Here is an 18,755-nt window from a genome sequence, read left to right as displayed (position 1 = left end):
CCTTCACATTCACGATGAAACACAGAAAATGCATCGAAGTTAAATGCAAAAGGTACAATGCTGACATAAGTACAAGAAGACCGACTCTTGTTACTGTGTATGTTTTGAGCCTTTCCTGTGTGACCAGTTTTAGATTCAGATGCATCACTTGAGGTTTACTCTATCCCGTGGACCTTCACATTGACGATGAAACACAGAAATTGCATCGGAATTAAATACAAAAGGCACAATGCCGACTTAAGTACAAGAAGACTGACTTTTCTTACTGTCTATTTTTTGAGCCTTTTCTGTGAACAAGTTGTAGATTTCGAAGCCTAACTTCAAATTTACTGTATCCCTCAGACCTTCACACTGACGACGAAACACAGACATTGCATCGGAATTAAATACAAAAGGCACAATGCCGACATAAGTACAAGAAGACTGGCTCTTCTTACTGGCCATGATTTGAGCCTATCCTGTGAGACCGGATTTTGATTGCGATGCTTCACTTCATGTTTACTGTATGCCTCGGAGCCTCTCATTGAAGATGAAACACAGAAATTGTACGGAATTAAATTCAAAAGGCAGATTGCCGACTTTTGTATAAGAAGACTGACTCTTCTTACCGTCTATGTTTTGAGCCTTTTCTGTGAGACAAGTGTTAGATTTCAATGCTTATCCTCAGGTTAGCTGTATCCCTTGGTCCTTCACATTGACGACGAACCACAGAAATTGCATCGGATTTAAATACAAAAGCACAATGCCGACTTAAGTACAAGAAGATTCACTCTACTTACTGTGTATGTTTTGAGCCTTTCCTGTGAGTCCAGTTTTAGTTTCCGTTGCTTCACTTCAGGTTTACTCTATCCCTTGAAGCTTCACATTGACGATGTAACAAGGAAATTGCGTCTGAATTAAATACAAAAGGCACAATGCCGACTTAAGTACAAGAAGACGAACTCTTCTTACTGTCTATGTTTTGAGCCTTTCCTGTGAGACCAATTTAGATTCCGGTGCTTCACTTCAGGTTTACTGTATCCCGTGGACTTTCAGATTGACGATTAATACAGAAATTGCATCGGAATTAAATACAAAATGCACAATGCCGACTTATGTACAGGAAGACTGACTCTTCTTACTGTCTATGAATGAGCCTTTTCTGTGAGACTAGTTTTAGATTCCGGTGCTTCACTTCAGGTTTACTCCATCCCGTGCACCTTCACAATGACGATGAAATACAGAAATTGCATCGGAATTAAATACAAAAGGACCTATGGAGACTTAGGTACAAGAAGACTAACTCATCTTACTGTCTATGTTTTGAGCCGTTCCTGTGAGACCAATTTAGATTCCGGTGCATCACTTCAGGTTTACTGTATCCCTTGGACCTTTATATTGACGATGGAACAAAGAAAGTGCATTGGAATTAATTACAAAAGGAACAATGCCGACTTAAGTACAAGAAGACGGACTCTTCTTACTGTGTAAGTTTTGTGCCTTTCCTGTGAAACCAATTTAGATTCCGGTGTTTCACTTCAGGTTTACTGTATCCCGTCGACTTTCCGATTGACGATTAATACAGAAACTGCATCGGAAATAAATACAAAATGCAGAATGCCGACTTAAGTACAGGAAGACTGACTCTTCTTACTGTCTATGAATGAGCCATTTCTGTGAGACAAGTTTTAGATTCCGATGCGTAACTTCAGGTTTACTGTATCCCTTGGACCTTCACATTGACGATGAAACAGAGTATTTGCATCGGAATTAAATACAAAACTCACAATGCCCTCTTCAGTACAAGAAGACTGACACTTCTTACTGTCTATGTTTTGAGCCTTTCCTGTGAGAACAAATTTAGATTCTGATGCTTCACTTCAGGTTTACTGTATCCCGTGGACCTTCACAGTGATGATGAAACACAGAAATTGCATTGGAATTAAATACAAAGGGCCCAATGCCGACTTAAGTACAAGAAGGCTGACTCTTCTTTCTGTCTATGTTTTTAACCTTTTTTGTGAGACAAGTTTTAGATTTCGATGCTTAACTTCAGGTATACTGTATCCATTAGACCATCACATAGACGATGAAAGACAGAAATTGCATCGGAAATAAATACAAAAGGCACAGTGCCGACTAAAGCACAAGAAGACTGACTCCACTTACTGTCTATGATTTGAGCCATTCCTGTGAGACCAGTTTTAGATTCCGGTGTTTCACATCAGGTTTACTGTATCCCTTGGACCTTCACATTGACGAGGAAACACAGGAATTGCATTGGAAATAGATAAAAACCTACAATGCCGACTTAAGTATAAGAAGCCTGACTGTTCTTACTGTCCATGATTTGAGGCTTTCCCGTGAGACCAGTTTTAGATTCCGGTGTTTCACTTCAGGTTTACTGTATCCCTTGGACCTTCACACTGACGATGAAACATAGAAATTGCACCGAAATTAAATACGAATGGCCCAATGAGGACTTAAGGACAAAAAGACTGACTCTTATCACTGTCTAACCTTTGACCCCTTCCTGTGACACCAGTATTAGATTCCGATGCACAACTGAAGGTTTACTGTACCCCTTGGACCTTCACATTGACGATGAAACGCAGAAATTGCTTCGGAATTAAATACAGGAGGCACAATGCCGACATAAGTATAAGTAGACTGACACTTCCCACTGTCTATGCTTTGAGCCTTTCCCGTGAGACCAGATTTAGAATCCGACGCTTCACTTCAAGTTTACTGCATCTTTTGGAACGTCATATTGACAATGAAACACAGAAATTGCATCGGAATTAAATACAAAAGGACCTATGCCGACTTAGGTACAAGAAGACTAACTCTTCTTACTGTCTATGTTTTGAGCTCTTCCGGTGAAACCAGTTTTAGATTCCGATGCTTCACTTCAGGTTTAGTGTTTCCCTTGGACCTTCGCATTGACGATGAAACACGGAAATTGCATCGGAATTAAATACAAAAGGAACAAAGGCGACTTAAGTACAAGAAGTCTGACTCTTCTTACTATGTTTTGTGATACACTCCTGGAAATGGAAAAAAGAACACATTGACACCGGTGTGTCAGACCCACCATACTTGCTCCGGACACTGCGAGAGGGCTGTACAAGCAATGATCACACGCACGGCACAGCGGACACACCAGGAACCGCGGTGTTGGCCGTCGAATGGCGCTAGCTGCGCAGCATTTGTGCACCGCCGCCGTCAGTGTCAGCCAGTTTGCCGTGGCATACGGAGCTCCATCGCAGTCTTTAACACTGGTAGCATGCCGCGACAGCGTGGACGTGAACCGTATGTGCAGTTGACGGACTTTGAGCGAGGGCGTATAGTGGGCATGCGGGAGGCCGGGTGGACGTATCGCCGAATTGCTCAACACGTGGGGCGTGAGGTCTCCACAGTACATCGACGTTGTCGCCAGTGGTCGGCGGAAGGTGCACGTGCCCGTCGACCTGGGACCGGACCGCAGCGACGCACGGATGCACGCCAAGACCGTAGGATCCTACGCAGTGCCGTAGGGGACCGCACCGCCACTTCCCAGCAAATTAGGGACACTGTTGCTCCTGGGGTACCGGCGAGGACCGTTCGCAACCGTCTCCATGCAGCTGGGCTACGGTCCCGCACACCGTTAGGCCGTCTTCCGCTCACGCCCCAACATCGTGCAGCCCGCCTCCAGTGGTGTCGCGACAGACGTGAATGGAGGGACGAATGGAGACGTGTCGTCTTCAGCGATGAGAGTCGCTTCTGCCTTGGTGCCAATGATGGTCGTATGCGTGTTTGGCGCCGTGCAGGTGAACGCCACAATCAGGACTGCATACGACCGAGGCACACAGGGACAACACCCGGCATCATGGTGTGGGGAGCGATCTCCTACACTGGACGTACACCACTGGTGATCGTCGAGGGGACACTGAATAGTGCACGGTACATCCAAACCGTCATCGAACCCATCGTTCTACCATTCCTAGACCGGCAAGAGAACTTGTTGTTCCAACAGGACAATGCACGTCCACATGTATCCCATGCCACCCAACGTGCTCTAGAAGGTGTAAGTCAACTACCCTGGCCAGCAAGATCTCCGGATCTGTCCCCCATTGAGCATGTTTGGGACTGGATGAAGCGTCGTCTCACGCGGTCTGCATGTCCAGCAAGAACGCTGGTCCAACTGAGGCACCAGGACGAAATGGCATGGCAAGCCGTTCCACAGGACTACATCCAGCATCTCTACGATCGTCTCCATGGGAGAATAGCAGCCTGCATAGCTGCGAAAGGTGGATATACACTGTACTAGTGCCGACATTGTGCATGCTCTGTTGCCTGTGTCTATGTGCCTGTGGTTCTGTCAGTGTGATCATGTGATGTATCTGACCCCAGGAATGTGTCAATAAAGTTTCCCCTTCCTGGGACAATGAATTCACGGTGTTCTTATTTCAATTTCCAGGAGTGTATTTCTGTGAGACAAATTTAAGATTCCGATTCTTAACTTTAGGTTTACTGTATGTCTTGGACCTTCGCATTGACGATGAAACTCAGAAATTGCATCGGAATTAAATACAAAAGGACCTATGCCGACTTAAGTACAAAATGACTAACTCTTCTTACTGTCTATGTTTTGGGCCTTTCCGGTGAGACCAATTTAGATTCCGGTGCATCGCTTCAGGTTTACTGTATCCCTTGGACCTTCACATTGACGATGAAACACAGAAAATGCATCGAAGTTAAATACAAAAGCACAATGCTGACATAAGTAGAAGAAGACTGACTCTTGTTACTGTCTATGTTTTGAGCCTTTCCTGTGAGAATAGTTTTAGATTCAGATGCATCACTTCCGGTTTACTCTATTCCGTGGACCTTCACATTGACGATGATACACAGAAATTGAATTGGAATTAAATACAAAAGGCACAATGCCGACATAAGTACAAGAAGACTGACGCTTCTTACTGTCTATGTTTTGAGCATTTCGTGTGAGACCAGTTTTAGGTTCCGACGCTTCACTTCAGGTTTGCTGATCCCTTGGACCTTCGCACTGACGATCAAAACACGGAAATTGCATCGGAATTTAATACAAATGGCACGAAGCCGACTTAAGTACAAGAAGGCTGACTCTTCTTATTGTCTATGTTTTGAGCCTTTTCTGAGAGACAAGTTTTAGATTCCGATGCTAAAAATCCGGGTGTACTGTATACCCTAGACCTTCACATAAACGATGAAACACAGAAATAGCATCGGAAATAAATACAAAAGGCACAGTGCCGACTTAAGTACAAGATGACAGACTCTTCCTACTGTCAATGTTTTGAGCCTTTCCTGTGAGAGCAGTTTTAGATTTCGGTGCTTCGCTTCAGGTTTACTGTATCCCTTGCACTCTCACATTGACGATGGAACACAGGAATTCCATTGGAAATAGATAAAAAATCCACAGTGCCGACTTAAGTACAAGAAGACTGACTCTTCTTACTGTCCATGAGTTGAGCCTTTCCTGTGAGACGAGTTTTAGATTCCGATGCTTCACTTCAGGTTGACTGTATCCCTTGGACCTTCACATTGACGATGAAACACAGAAATGGCATCGAAATTAAGTACAAAAAGCACAATGCCGACTTAAGTACAAAAAGACTGACTCTTCTCACTGTCTATCGTTTGAGACCTTCATGTGAGACGAGGTTTAGATCCCGATGCACAACTGGAGGTTTGAAGATTCCCTTGGACCATCACATTGACGAAGAAACAAAGAAATTGCATCGGAATTAAATACAAAAGCCACAATGCCGACATAAGTGCAAGTAGACTGACTGTTCCTACTGTCTATGTTTTGAGCCTTCCCTGTGAGACCAGATTTAGATTCCGATGCTTCACTTCAGGTTTACTGTTTCCCTTGGACCTTCACATTGACTATGAAACACAGACATTGCATCGGAATTGAACACAAAATGCATAATGCCGACTTAAGTGCAAGAAGACTGCCTCTTCTTAATGTCTATGTTTTGAGCCTTTCCTGTGAGACCAGTTTAGCTCCCGATGCTCCAGTTCAGGTTAACTATATCGCTTGGACCCTCACATTGACTATGAAACACGGAAATTGCATTGGATTTAAATACAAAAGGCAAAATGCCGACTTAAGTACAAGAAGACTGACTCTTCTTACTGTCTACGCTTTGAGCAATTCGTGTGAGACCAGTTTTAGATTCCGATGCTTCACTTCAGGTTTACTGTATCCCTTGGACCTTCACATTGACGATGAAACACGGAAATTGCATCGGAATTAAATAGAAAAGGCACAATGCTGACATAAGTACAAGAAGACGGACTCTTGCTACTGTCTATGTTTGAAACTTTCCTGTGAGACCAGTTTTAGATTCAGATGCATCACTTCAGGTTTACTCTATCCCGTGGACCTTGACATTGACGATGAAACACAGAAATTGCATCGGAATAAAATACAAAATGACCTATGCGGACTTAGGTACAAGAAGATTAACTCATCTTACTGTCTGTGTTTTGAGCCTTTCCTCTGAGACCAATTTAGATTCCGGTGCATCACTTCAGGAATACTGTATCCCTTGGACCTTCATATTGACGATGGAACAAAGAAAGTGCATTGGAATTAATTACAAAAGGAACAATGCCGACATAAGTACAACAAGACGGACTCTTCTAAATGTCTATGTGTTGAGCCTTTCCTGTGAGACTAGTTTTAGATTCCGATGCTACACTTCAGGTTAACTGTATCGCTTGGACCCTCATATTGACGATGAAACACAGAAATTGCATAAAAAATAAATACAAAAGGGACAATGCCGACTTAAGTGCAAGAAGACTGATTCTTCTCACTGTCTATTTTTGAGTCTTTCCTGTGAGACCAGTTTTAGATTCCGATGCTTCACTTCAGGTTTACGGTATACCTTGGACCTTCACATTGACGATGAAACACAGAAAATGCATCAAAGTTAAAATCAAAAGGCACAATGCTGACATAAGTAGAAGAAGACCGACTCTTGTTACTCTCTATGATTTGAGCCTTTCCTGTGAGACCAGTTTTAGATTCCGATGCTCCAGTTCAGGTTAACTATATCGCTTATACCCTCACATTGACTATGAAACACGGAAATTGCATCGGATTTAAATACAAAAGGCAAAATGCCGACTTAAGTACAAGAAGACTGACTCTTCTTACTGTCTATGCTTTGAGCAATTCGTGTGAGACCAGTTTTAGATTCCGATGCCTCACTTCAGGTTTACTGATCCCTTGGACCTTCACATTCACGGTAAAACACGGAAATTATATCGGAATTAAATACAAAAGGCACAAAACCGACTTAAGTACAAGAAGACTGACTCTTCTTACCGTCTATGCTTTGAGCCTTTCCTTTGAGACCAGTACTGTCTATTTTTTGAGCCTTTCCTGTGAGACCAGTTTTAGATTCAGATCCATCACTTCAGGTTTACTGTATCCCAGGGACCTTCCAGTTGAAGATGAAACACAGAAATTGCATCGAATTAAATGCAAAAGGCACAATGACGACTTAGGTACAAGAAGACTGACTCTTCTTACAGTCTATGGTTTGAGATTTTCCTGTGAGGCCATTATTAGATTCCGATGCTTCACTTCAGATTTACTGTATGCCTTGGATCCCCATATTGACGATGAAATACATTAATTGCATCGGAATTAATTACAAAAGGCATAATGCTGACTTAAGTACAAGAAGACTGTCTCTTCCTACTGCCTATATTTGAGCCATTATTGTGAGACCAGTGTTACATTCCGATGATTCGCTTCGGGTTTACTGTATCCCTTAGACATTCACATTGACGATGAAACACAGAAATCGCATCGGAATTACATACAGAATGCACAATGACGTCTTAAGTAGAAGAAGACTGTCTCCTCTTACTGTCCATGATTTGAGCCTTTCCTATGACACCAGTTTGAGGCTCCGATGCTTCACTTCAGGTACTGTATCCCTTGGGCCTTCACATTGACGATGAAACACAGAAATTGCATCGGAATTAAACACAAAAGGCACAATGCCAAATTAAGTACAAGAAAACTGACTCTTCTTACGGTCTATGTTTTGAGATTTTCCTGTGAGACCAGTTTTAGTTTCCGATGCTTCACTTCAAGTTTACTGTATCCCTTGGACCTTCTCATTGAAAATGAAACACAGAAATTGCACCGGAATGAAATACAAAAGGTACAATGCTGACATAAGTAAGAGGAGACTGACACTTCTTACTGTCTATGTTTTGAGCCTTTCCTGTGAGACCAGTTTTAGATTCAGATCCTTCACTTCAGGTTAACTGCATCCCTTGGACCTTCATATTACGATGAAACACAGTAATTGCATAGGAATTAAATACAAAAGGCATAATACTGACTTACGTACAAGAAGACTTACTCGTCTTACCGTCTATGATTTGCGCCCTTCCTGTGAGACCAGTTTTAGATTCCGTTGCTTCATTTCACGTTTGCTGTATCCCTCGAACATTCACATTGACGATGAAACCCAGTAATTGCATCGGAATTACATACAAAATGCACAATGCCGTCTTAAGTAGAAGAAGACTGTCTCTTCTTACTGTCTATGTTTTGAGCCTTCCCTGTGAGACCAGTTCTAGATTCCGATGATTCACTTAAGGGATTACTGTATCCCTTGGATCTTCACATTGACGATGAAACACAGAAAAAACAAAAGGCACAATGCCGATTTTAGTACAAGAGGACTGACTCTTCTTACTGTCTATCATTTGAGCCTCCCCTGTGAGACCAGTTTTAGATTCAGATCTTTCACTTCAGTTTTACTGTATACCTTGGACCTTCACATTGACGATGAAACTAAGAAATTGCATCGGAATTAAATTCAAAAGGTAAAATTACCCGCCTTACTGTGTAACTTTTGAGCCAGCCTGTGAGTTCAGTTTTAGATTCAGATCCTTGACTTCAGGTTTACTGTATACCTTGGTCCTTCACATTGAAGATGAAACACAGAAAATGCATCGGAACTAAATACAAAAGGCATAATGCGGACTTTAGTATAAGAAGACTGATTCTTCTTACTGTCTATGTTTTGAGTCTTTCCTGTGAGACAAATGTTAGGTTCAGATGCTTCACTTCAGGTTAACTGTATCCCTTGGACCTTGACAAGGACGATATAACACAGAAATTGCATCGGAATTAAATGCAAAAGGCACAATGATAACTTAAATTAAAGAAGACTGACTCTTCTTACTGCCTATGCTTTAAGCCTTTCCTGTGAGACCAGTATGTTTTGAGCCTTTCCTGTGAGTCCAGTTTTAGATTCAGATCCATCAATTCAGGTTTACTGTATCCCTTCGATGTTCACATTGACGATGAAACACAGAAATTGCATCGGGATGAAATACAAAAGGCACAATGCCGACTTAAGTACAAGGAGACTGACTCTCCTTACTGTCTATCATTTGAGCCTCCCCTGTGAAACCAGTACAGTCTATGTTTTGAGCCTTTCCTGTGAGACAAGTTTTAGAATCAGATCCATCACTTCAGGTTTACTGTATCCCTTGGACCTTTCCATTGACGATGAAACACAGAAATTGCATCGGAATTAAATACGAAAGGCACAATGACGACTTTAGTACAAGAAGTCAGTCTCTTCCTACTGTCTATGTTTTGAGCCTTTCCTGTGGGACCAGTTTTAGATTCCGATGCTTCACATAAGGGTTTACTGTATCCCTTGGATCTTCATATTGACGATGAAAAACACAAATTGCATCGGAATTAAATACAAAAGACACAATGCCCAATTAAGTACAATAAGACTGACTCTTCTTACTGTCTATGATTTGAGCCTTTCCTGTGAGACCATTATTAGATTCCGATACCTCACTTCAGATTTACTGTATCCCTTGGATCTCAAATTGACGATGAAACACATTAATTGCATCGGAATCAATTACAAAATGCATAATGCTGACTTAAGTACAAGAAGACTGACTCTTCCTACTGTCTATTTTTGAGCCATTATTGTGAGACCAGTGTTAGATTCCGATGCTTCACTTTAGGTTTACTGTATCCCTTGGACATTCTCATTGACGATGAAACACAGAAATCGCATCGGAATTACATTCAAAATGCACAATGCCGTCTTAAGTAGAAGAAGGCTGTCTCTTCTTATTGTCCAAGAGTAGAGCCTTTATTATGACCCCAGTTTGAGGCTCCGATGCTTCACTTCAGATACCGTATCCCTTGGACCCTTACATTGACGATGAAACACAGAAATTGCATCGGAATTAAATACAAAATGCACAATGCCAAATTAAGTACATGAAGACTGACTCCTCTTACGGTCTATGTTTTGAGCCTTTCCTGTGAGACCAGCTTTAGTTTCCGACGCTTCACTTCAAGTTTAGTGTATCCCTTGGACCTTCTCTTTGAAAATGAAACACAGAAATTGCATCGGAATTAAATACAAAAGGCACAATGCTGACATAAGTACAAGAAGACTGACACTTCTTACTGTCTATGATTTAAGCCTTTCCTGTGAGACCAGTTTAAGATTCAGATCCTTCACTTCAGGTTTACTGAATCCCTTGGACCGTCATTTTGACGATGAAACACATTAATAGCTTAGGAATTAAATACAAATGGCATAATACTGACTTAAACACAAGAAGACTGACTCTTTTTACTGTCTATGTTCTGAGCCTTTCCTGTGAGACCAGTTTTAGATTCCGATTGTTCACTTCAGGTTTACTGTATCCCTTGGACGTTGACATTGACGACGAAACACAAAAATTGCATCGGAATTACATACAAAATCCACGATGCCGACTTAAGTAGAAGAACACTGTCTCTTCTTACTGGCTATGATTTGAGCCTTTCCTGTTAGGCCATTTTTAGATTCAGATCCTTCACATTAGGTTTACTGTATCACTTGGACCTTCACATTGACGATGAAACTCAGAAATAGCTTCGGAATTAAATACAAAACGCACAATGCCGACTTCAGTACAAGAAGGCGGACTCTTCTTACTTTCTATGCTTTGATCCTTTCCTGAGAGACTGGTTTTAGATTCCGATGCTTCACATCGGGTTTTCTGTATCCCTTATACCTTCGCATTGACGATGGAACACAGAAATTGCATGGGAATTAATTACAAAAGGCACAATGCCGACTTAAGGACAAGAAAACTGACTCTTCTTGCTGTCTATGTTTTGAGCCTTTTTTGTGAGACCAGTTTCTGATTCCGATGCTCACTTTAGGTTTACTGTTTCCCTTGGACCTTAACATTGACGATGAAACACAGAAATTGCATCGGAATTAAATGCAAAAGGCACAATGCCGACGTAAGTTCAAGTAGACTGACTCTTTTTACTGTCTGTGTTTTGAGCCTTTCCTCTGAGACCAGTTTTAGATTCTAATGCTTCACTTCAGGATTATTGTATCCCTTGGACCTTTACGTTGACGATGAAACACAGAAATTTCAAAGGAATTAAATATAAAAGGCACAATGCCGACTTAAGTACAAGAAGGCTAACTCTTCTTAATGTCTATGTTTTGAGCGTTTCCTGTGAGTCCAGTTTTAGATTCCGATGCTTTACTTCAGGATTACTGTATCACTTGGCCCTTCACACTGACGATGAAACACATAAATTGCATTGGAATTAAATTCAAAAGGCACAATGTCGACGTAAGTTTAAGAAGACTGAATCTTCTTACATTCTATGTTTTGAGCCTTTCCTGTGAGACCAGTTTTAGATTCCGATGCTTTACTTCAGGATTACTGTATCCCTTGGACCTTAACAATGACGATTAAACGCAGAAATTGCATCGGCATTAAATACAAAAGGCACAATGCCGTCTTAAGTACAAGATGACGGACTGTTCCTTGGTTCTATGTTTTTAGCCCTTCCTGTGAGACCAGTTTTAGATTCCGATGTTTCACTTCAGGTTTACTGTATCCCTTGGACGTTCACATGGACGATGAAACACAGAAATGGCATCGGAAATAAATACAAACTCACATTGCCGACTTAAGTTAACGAGGCTGACTCTTCTTACCTTCTATGTTATGAGCCTTTGGTGTGTGACCAGTTTCAGATTCCTATGCTTCACCTCAGGTTTACAGTATCCCTTGGACCTTCACATCGTCGACGAAAAACAGAAATTGCATTGGAATTAAATACAAAAGACACAATGCCGACTTAAGTACAAGAAGACTGACTCTTCTCACTGTCTATGTTTTGAGCCTTTCATGTGAGACCAGTTTTAGATTCCGATGCTTCACTCTAGGTTTAATGTATCCATTGGACCTTCACATTGACGATCTAACACAGAAATCGTATCTGAATAAAATACAATAGGCTCAATTCCGACCTAAGTACAAGGAGACTGACTCTTCTTACTGTCTTTGCTTTGAGCCTTTCATCTGAGACCAGTTTTAGATTCCAATGCTTCACTTCAGGATTATTATATCCCTTGGACCTTTACGTTGACGATGAAACACAGAAATTTCAAAGGAATTAAATACAAAAGGCACAATGCCGACATAAGTACAAGAAGGAAGACACTTCTTACTGTCTATGATGTGAGCCTCTCCTGTGAGACCAGTTTTAGATTCTGATGCTGCACTTTAGGTTTACTGTTTCACATGGACCTTCACATTGACGATGAAATACAGACATTGATCCGGAATTAAATACAAAAGGCACAATGCCTACTGAAGTACAGGAGGACTGACTCTACTTACTGTCTATGTTTCAGCATTTACTGTGAGACCAGTTTTAAATTCCGATGCTACACTTAAGGTTTACTGTTTAGCATGGACCTTCACATAGACGATGAAACACAGAAATTGCATCGGAATTAAATACAAAAGGCACAATGCTGACGTAAGTACTAGGAGACTGACTCATCTTACTGTCTATGTTTTGAGCCTTTGGTGTGCGACCAGTGTTAGATTCCGATGCTTCACTTCAGGTTTACTGTATCCATTGGACCTACGATTGACGATGAAACACAGAAAGTGAAACGGAATAAAATGCAAAAGGCTCAATGCCGACTTAAGTACAAGAAGACTGACTCATCTTACTATCTATGTTCTGAGCCTTTCCTGTGAGACCAGTTTTGAATTCTGATGCTTCACTGCAGGTTTACTGTATCCCCTGGAGCTTCACATTGACGATGAAACACAGATATTGCAAGGAATTAAATACAAAAGGCACAATGCCGACTTCAGTACAAGAAGACTGACTCTTCTTACTGTCTATGTTTTGAGCCTATCCTGTGAGACCACTTTTAGATTCCGATGCCTCACATCAGGTTTACTGTATCCCTTGGACCTTCCCACTGACGATGAAACACATAAATAGCATTGAAAGTAAATACAAAAGCACAATGCCGCCTTAAGTACATGAAGGCTGACTCTTCTCAATGTCTGTGTTTTGACCCTTTCCATTGAAACCAGTTTTAGGTTCCAATGCTTCACTTCAGGTTTACTGTATCCCATGGACATTCAAATTGACGATGGAACACAGAAATTGCATCTGAATTAAATACAACAGGCACAATACAGACTTAAATACAAGAAGACTGAGTGTTCTTAGTGTGTATGTTTTGGCCCTTCCTGTGAGACCAGTGTTAGAATCAGATGCTTCACTTCAAGTTTACTGTATCGCTTGGACATTCACATTTACGATGAAACACAGAAATAGCATCGGAATTAAATAGAAAAGGCACAATGCCTACATAAGTACAAGAAGATTGACTCTTCTTACTGTCTATGTTTTGAGCCTCTCCTGTGAGACCAGTTTTAGAATCCGATTCTTCACTTCATTTGTACTGTATCCCTTGGACCTTCACGTTGACGATGAAACACAGAAATAACATCGGAATTAAATAAAAAAGTCACAATGCCTACTGAAGTACAAGAAGGCCGCCTCTTCTTACTAACTATGTTTTAAGCCTTTCCTGTAAGACCAGTTTTACATTCCGATGCTTCACTTCAGGTTTTCTCTATACCTTGGACTCTCCCATTGACGATGAAACTCAGAAATTGCATCGAAATTCAATTCAAAAGACACAATGCCTACGGCAGTCCAAGAGGACTGACTCTTCTTACTGTCTACGTTTTAGCCTTTGGTGTGCGACCGGTTTCAGATTCCGATGCTGCACTTTAGGTTTACTGTATCGCTTGGACCTTCAGACTGACGATGAAAAACAGAAATTGCATTAGGATTAAATACAAAAGGCACATTGCCGACTTAAGTTAACGAGGCTGACTCTTCTTACTTTCTATGTTTTGAGCCCTTGGTGTGCGACCTGTTTTAGATTCCGATGCTTCACTTTTTGGTTTACTGTTTCCCTTGGACCTTAACATTGACGATGAAAAACAGAAATTACATCGGAATTAAATAAAAAATTCACAATGCCTACTGAAGTATAAGAAGACCGCCTCTTCTTACTAAGTATGTTTTAAGCCATTGCTGTGAGACCAGTTTTAGATTCCGATGCCTCACATCAGGATTACTGTATCTTTGGGCCTTCACAAACACGATGAAACACAGAAATTGCATCGGAATTAAACTCACAAGACACAATGCCCACTGAAGTACAAGAGGACGGACTCTTCTTACGGTCTATGTTTGAGCATTTGGTGTGCGACCAATTTCAGGTGGCGATGCTGCATTTTAGGTTTACTGTATCGCTTGGACTTTCACATTGACGAAGAAACACAGAAATTGCATCGGAATTAAATACAAAAGGCACAATGCCGACTTAAGTACAAGAGGGCTAACTCTTCTTAATGTCTATGTTTTGAGCGTTTCCTGTGAGTCCAGTTTTAGATTCCAATGCTTTACTTCAGGATTACTGTATCACTTGGCCCTTCACACTGACGATGAAACACATAAATTGCATCGGAATTAAATACAAAAGCACCATGCCGATTTAAGTTTAAGAAGACTGAATCTTCTTACTTTCTATGATTTGAGCCTTTCCTGTGAGACCAGTTTAGATTCCGATGCTTCACTTCAGGTTCACTGTATCCCTTGGACCTTAACAATGACGATGAAACACAGAAATTGCAACGATATTAAATACAAAAGGCACAATGCCGTCTTAAGTACAAGATGACGGACTGTTCCTTGGGTCTATGTTTTTGCCCTTCCTGTGAGACCAGTTTTGGATTCCGATGTTTCACTTCAGGTTTACTGTATCCCTTGGACGTTCACATGGACGATGAAACGCAGAAATGGCATCGGAATTAAACACAAAAAGCACATTGCCGACTTAAGTTAACGAGGCTGACTCTTCTTACCTTCTATGTTTTGAGCCTTTGGTGTGTGACCAGTTTCAGATTCCATTTGCTTCACCTCAGGTTTACAGTATCCCTGGGACCTTCACATCGTCGACGAAAAACAGAAATTGCATTGGAATTAAATACAAAAGGCGCAATGCCGACTTAAGTACAAGAAGGCTGACTCTTCTCACTGTCTATGTTTTGAGCCTTTCATGTGAGACCAGTTTTAGATTCCGATGACTCACTTCAAGATTATTGTATCCCTTGGACCTTTACGTTGACGATGAAACACAGAAATTTCAAAGGAATTCAATACAAAAGGCACAATGCCGACATAAATACAAGAAGGAAGACACTCCTTACTGTCTATGATGTGAGCCTCTCCTGTGAGACCAGTTTTAGATTCCGATGCCGCACTTTAGGTTTACTGTTTCACTTGGACCTTCACATTGTCGATGAAATACAGACATTGCATCGGAATTAAATACAAAAGGCACAATGCTGACGTAAGTACTAGGAGACTGACTCATCTTACTGTCTATATTTTGAGCCTTTGGTGTGCGACCAGTTTTAGATTCTGAAGCTTCACTCCAGGTTTACTGTATCCATTGGACCTACGATTGACGATGAAGCACAGAAAGTGAAACGGAATAAAATGCAAAAAGCACAATGCCGCCTTAAGTACATGAAGACTGTCTCTTCTTACTGTCTATGTTTTGGGCCTTTCCTGTGAGACCAGTTTTATATTCCGATGCTACACTTCAGGTTTACTGTATCCCTTGGACCGTCACATAGACGATGAAACACAGAAATTGCATCGGAATTAGAAACAAAAGGCACAATGCCAACTTAAGTACAAGAAGACTGACTCTTCTTACTGTCTATGTTTTGAGCCTATCCTGTCAGACCAGTTTTAGATTCCGATGCTTCACTTCAGGTTTACTGTATCGCTTGGCACCTTCATATTGACAATGGAACAGCGAAATTTCATCGGAATTAAATACATAATATGTACAACAAAGACTTACGTACAAGGAGACTGACTCTTCTTACTGTCTATGTTTTGGGCCTTTCCTGTGAGACCAGTTTTAGATTCCGATGCTTCACTTCAGGTTTACTGTATCGCTTGGACTTTCAAATTGACGATGAAACACGGAAATTACATCGGAATTAAATGCAAAATGCGTAATGCAGACTTAACTAGAAGAAGACTGACTCTTAATACTGTCTATGTTTTGAGCCTTTCCTGTGAGACCAGTTTTAGAATTCGATGCTTCACTTTAGGTTCACTGTATCACTAGGACCTAGACAAGGGCGATGAAACACAGAAATTTCATCGGAATTAAATACAAAAGGCACAATATTGACTTAAGTACAAGATGACTGTCTCTTCTTAGTGTCTTTTTTTGAGCCTTTCCTGTGAGCACAGTTTTAGATTCCGATGCTTAACTTTAGGTTTACCGTATCGCTTGGACCTTCATATAGACGACGAAACACAGGAATTGCATCGGAACTAAGTACTAAAGGCATAATGCCGACTTAAGTACAAAAAGACTGACTCCTCTGACTGTCTGTGCTTTGAGCCTTTCCTGTGAGACCAGTTTTAGGTTCCGATGCTTCACTTCAGGTTTACTGTATCGCTTGGCACCTTCATATTGACGATGGAACAGCGAAAGTTCATTGGTATTAAATACAACATGCACAATAACGACTTACGTACAACGAGACTGACTCTTCTTACTGTCTGTGTTTTGAGCTTTTCCTGTGAGACCAGTTATAGTTTCCGATGTTTCACTTCAGAATTACTGTAGCCCTTGGACCTTCACATTGACGACGGAACACAGAAATAGCATCGGAAATAAAAGCAAAAGGCACAATGCCGACTTATGTACAAGATGAATGACTCTTCTTACTGTCTATGTTTGAGCCTTTCCTGTGAGCCCAGTTTTAGTTTCCGATGCTTCACTTCAGGTTTACTCTTTCGCTTTGGCCTTCATATTCACGATGAAACACAGAAATTGCATCGGAATTAAATGCAAAAGGCATAATGCCTACTTAAGTACAAATAGACTGACTCTTCTTACTGTCTGATTTTTGAGCCATTCCTGTGATATCAGTTTTAGATTCCGATGCTTCACTTCAGATTTACTGTATCACTAGGACCTTCAATTAGATAGTGAAATACAGAATTTGCATCGCAATTAAATACAAAAGGCACAATGCGGACATAAGTACAAGAAGACTGACTCTTCTTACTGTTTATGTTTTGAGCCTTTCCAGTGAGACCAGTTTAAGATTCAGATGCTTCACTTCATGTTCTACTGTATCGCTTGGACATTCATATTGACGATGAAACACAGAAAGTGAGTCGGAATTAAATACAAAATGCATAATGCCGACTTCAGTACAAGAAGACTGACGCTTAATACTGTCTATGTTTTGAGCCTTTCCTGTGAGACAAGTTTTAGATTTCGATGCTTAACCTGAGGTTCATTGTATCTCTTGCACGTACACATTGACGACGAAACACAGAAATTGTATCGGAATCAAATACCAGATGCACAATGCCGACTTAAGTACAAGAAGACTGACTCTTCTTAGTGTCTATGATTTGATACTTTCCTGTGAGACCAGTTTTAGATTCCGATGTTTCATTTCAGGTTTACTGTATCCCTTGGACTTTCACATAGACGATGGAACACAGAAATTGCATCGGAATTAAATACAAAAGGCACTATATTGACATATGTACAAGAGGACTGACTCTTCTTACTGTCTATGTTTGAGCCATTCCTGTGAGACCAGTTTCAGATTGCGATGCTTCACTTCAGGTTCACTGTATCAATTGGACCTTTACATTGACGATGAAACACAGAAATTTCAACGGAATTAAACAGAAAAGGCACAATGCTGACTTGAGTACAAGAGGACTGTCTCGTTTTACTGTCTATGTTTTTGGCCTTTCCTGTGAGACCAGTTTTAGATTCCGATGCTACACTTCAGTTTTATTGAATCCCTTGGACCTTCCCATTGACGATGTAACGCAGATATTGAATCGGAAGTAAATACAAAAGGCATAATGCTGACTTAGGTACAAGTATACTGACTCTTCTTACTGTCTGTGTTTTGAGCCTTTCCTGTGAGACCAGTTTTAGATTCCGATGCTTCACATCAGATTTACTGTTTCCCATGGACCTTCACATAGACGATGAAACACAGAAATTGCATCGGAATTAAATACAAAAGACACAATGCCGACGTAAGTACAAGAAGACTGACTCTTCTTATTGTCTATGTTTTGAGCCTTTACTGTGAGACCAGTTCTAGATTCCGATGCTTCACTTCAGGATTACTGTATCGCTTTTACCTTCATAGTGACGCTGAAACATAGAAATCGCATTGGAATTAAATATAAATTCATAATGCCGACTTAACTACAAGACGACTGACTCTTCATACTGTCTATGATTTAAGCC

This window comes from Schistocerca piceifrons, chromosome 1 (genome assembly GCF_021461385.2).
Source record: "Schistocerca piceifrons isolate TAMUIC-IGC-003096 chromosome 1, iqSchPice1.1, whole genome shotgun sequence".
In the NCBI taxonomy this organism is placed as follows: domain Eukaryota; kingdom Metazoa; phylum Arthropoda; class Insecta; order Orthoptera; family Acrididae; genus Schistocerca; species Schistocerca piceifrons.
The sequence above is the reverse complement of the archived record's forward strand: the minus strand, read 5'-3'. Positions refer to the sequence as shown.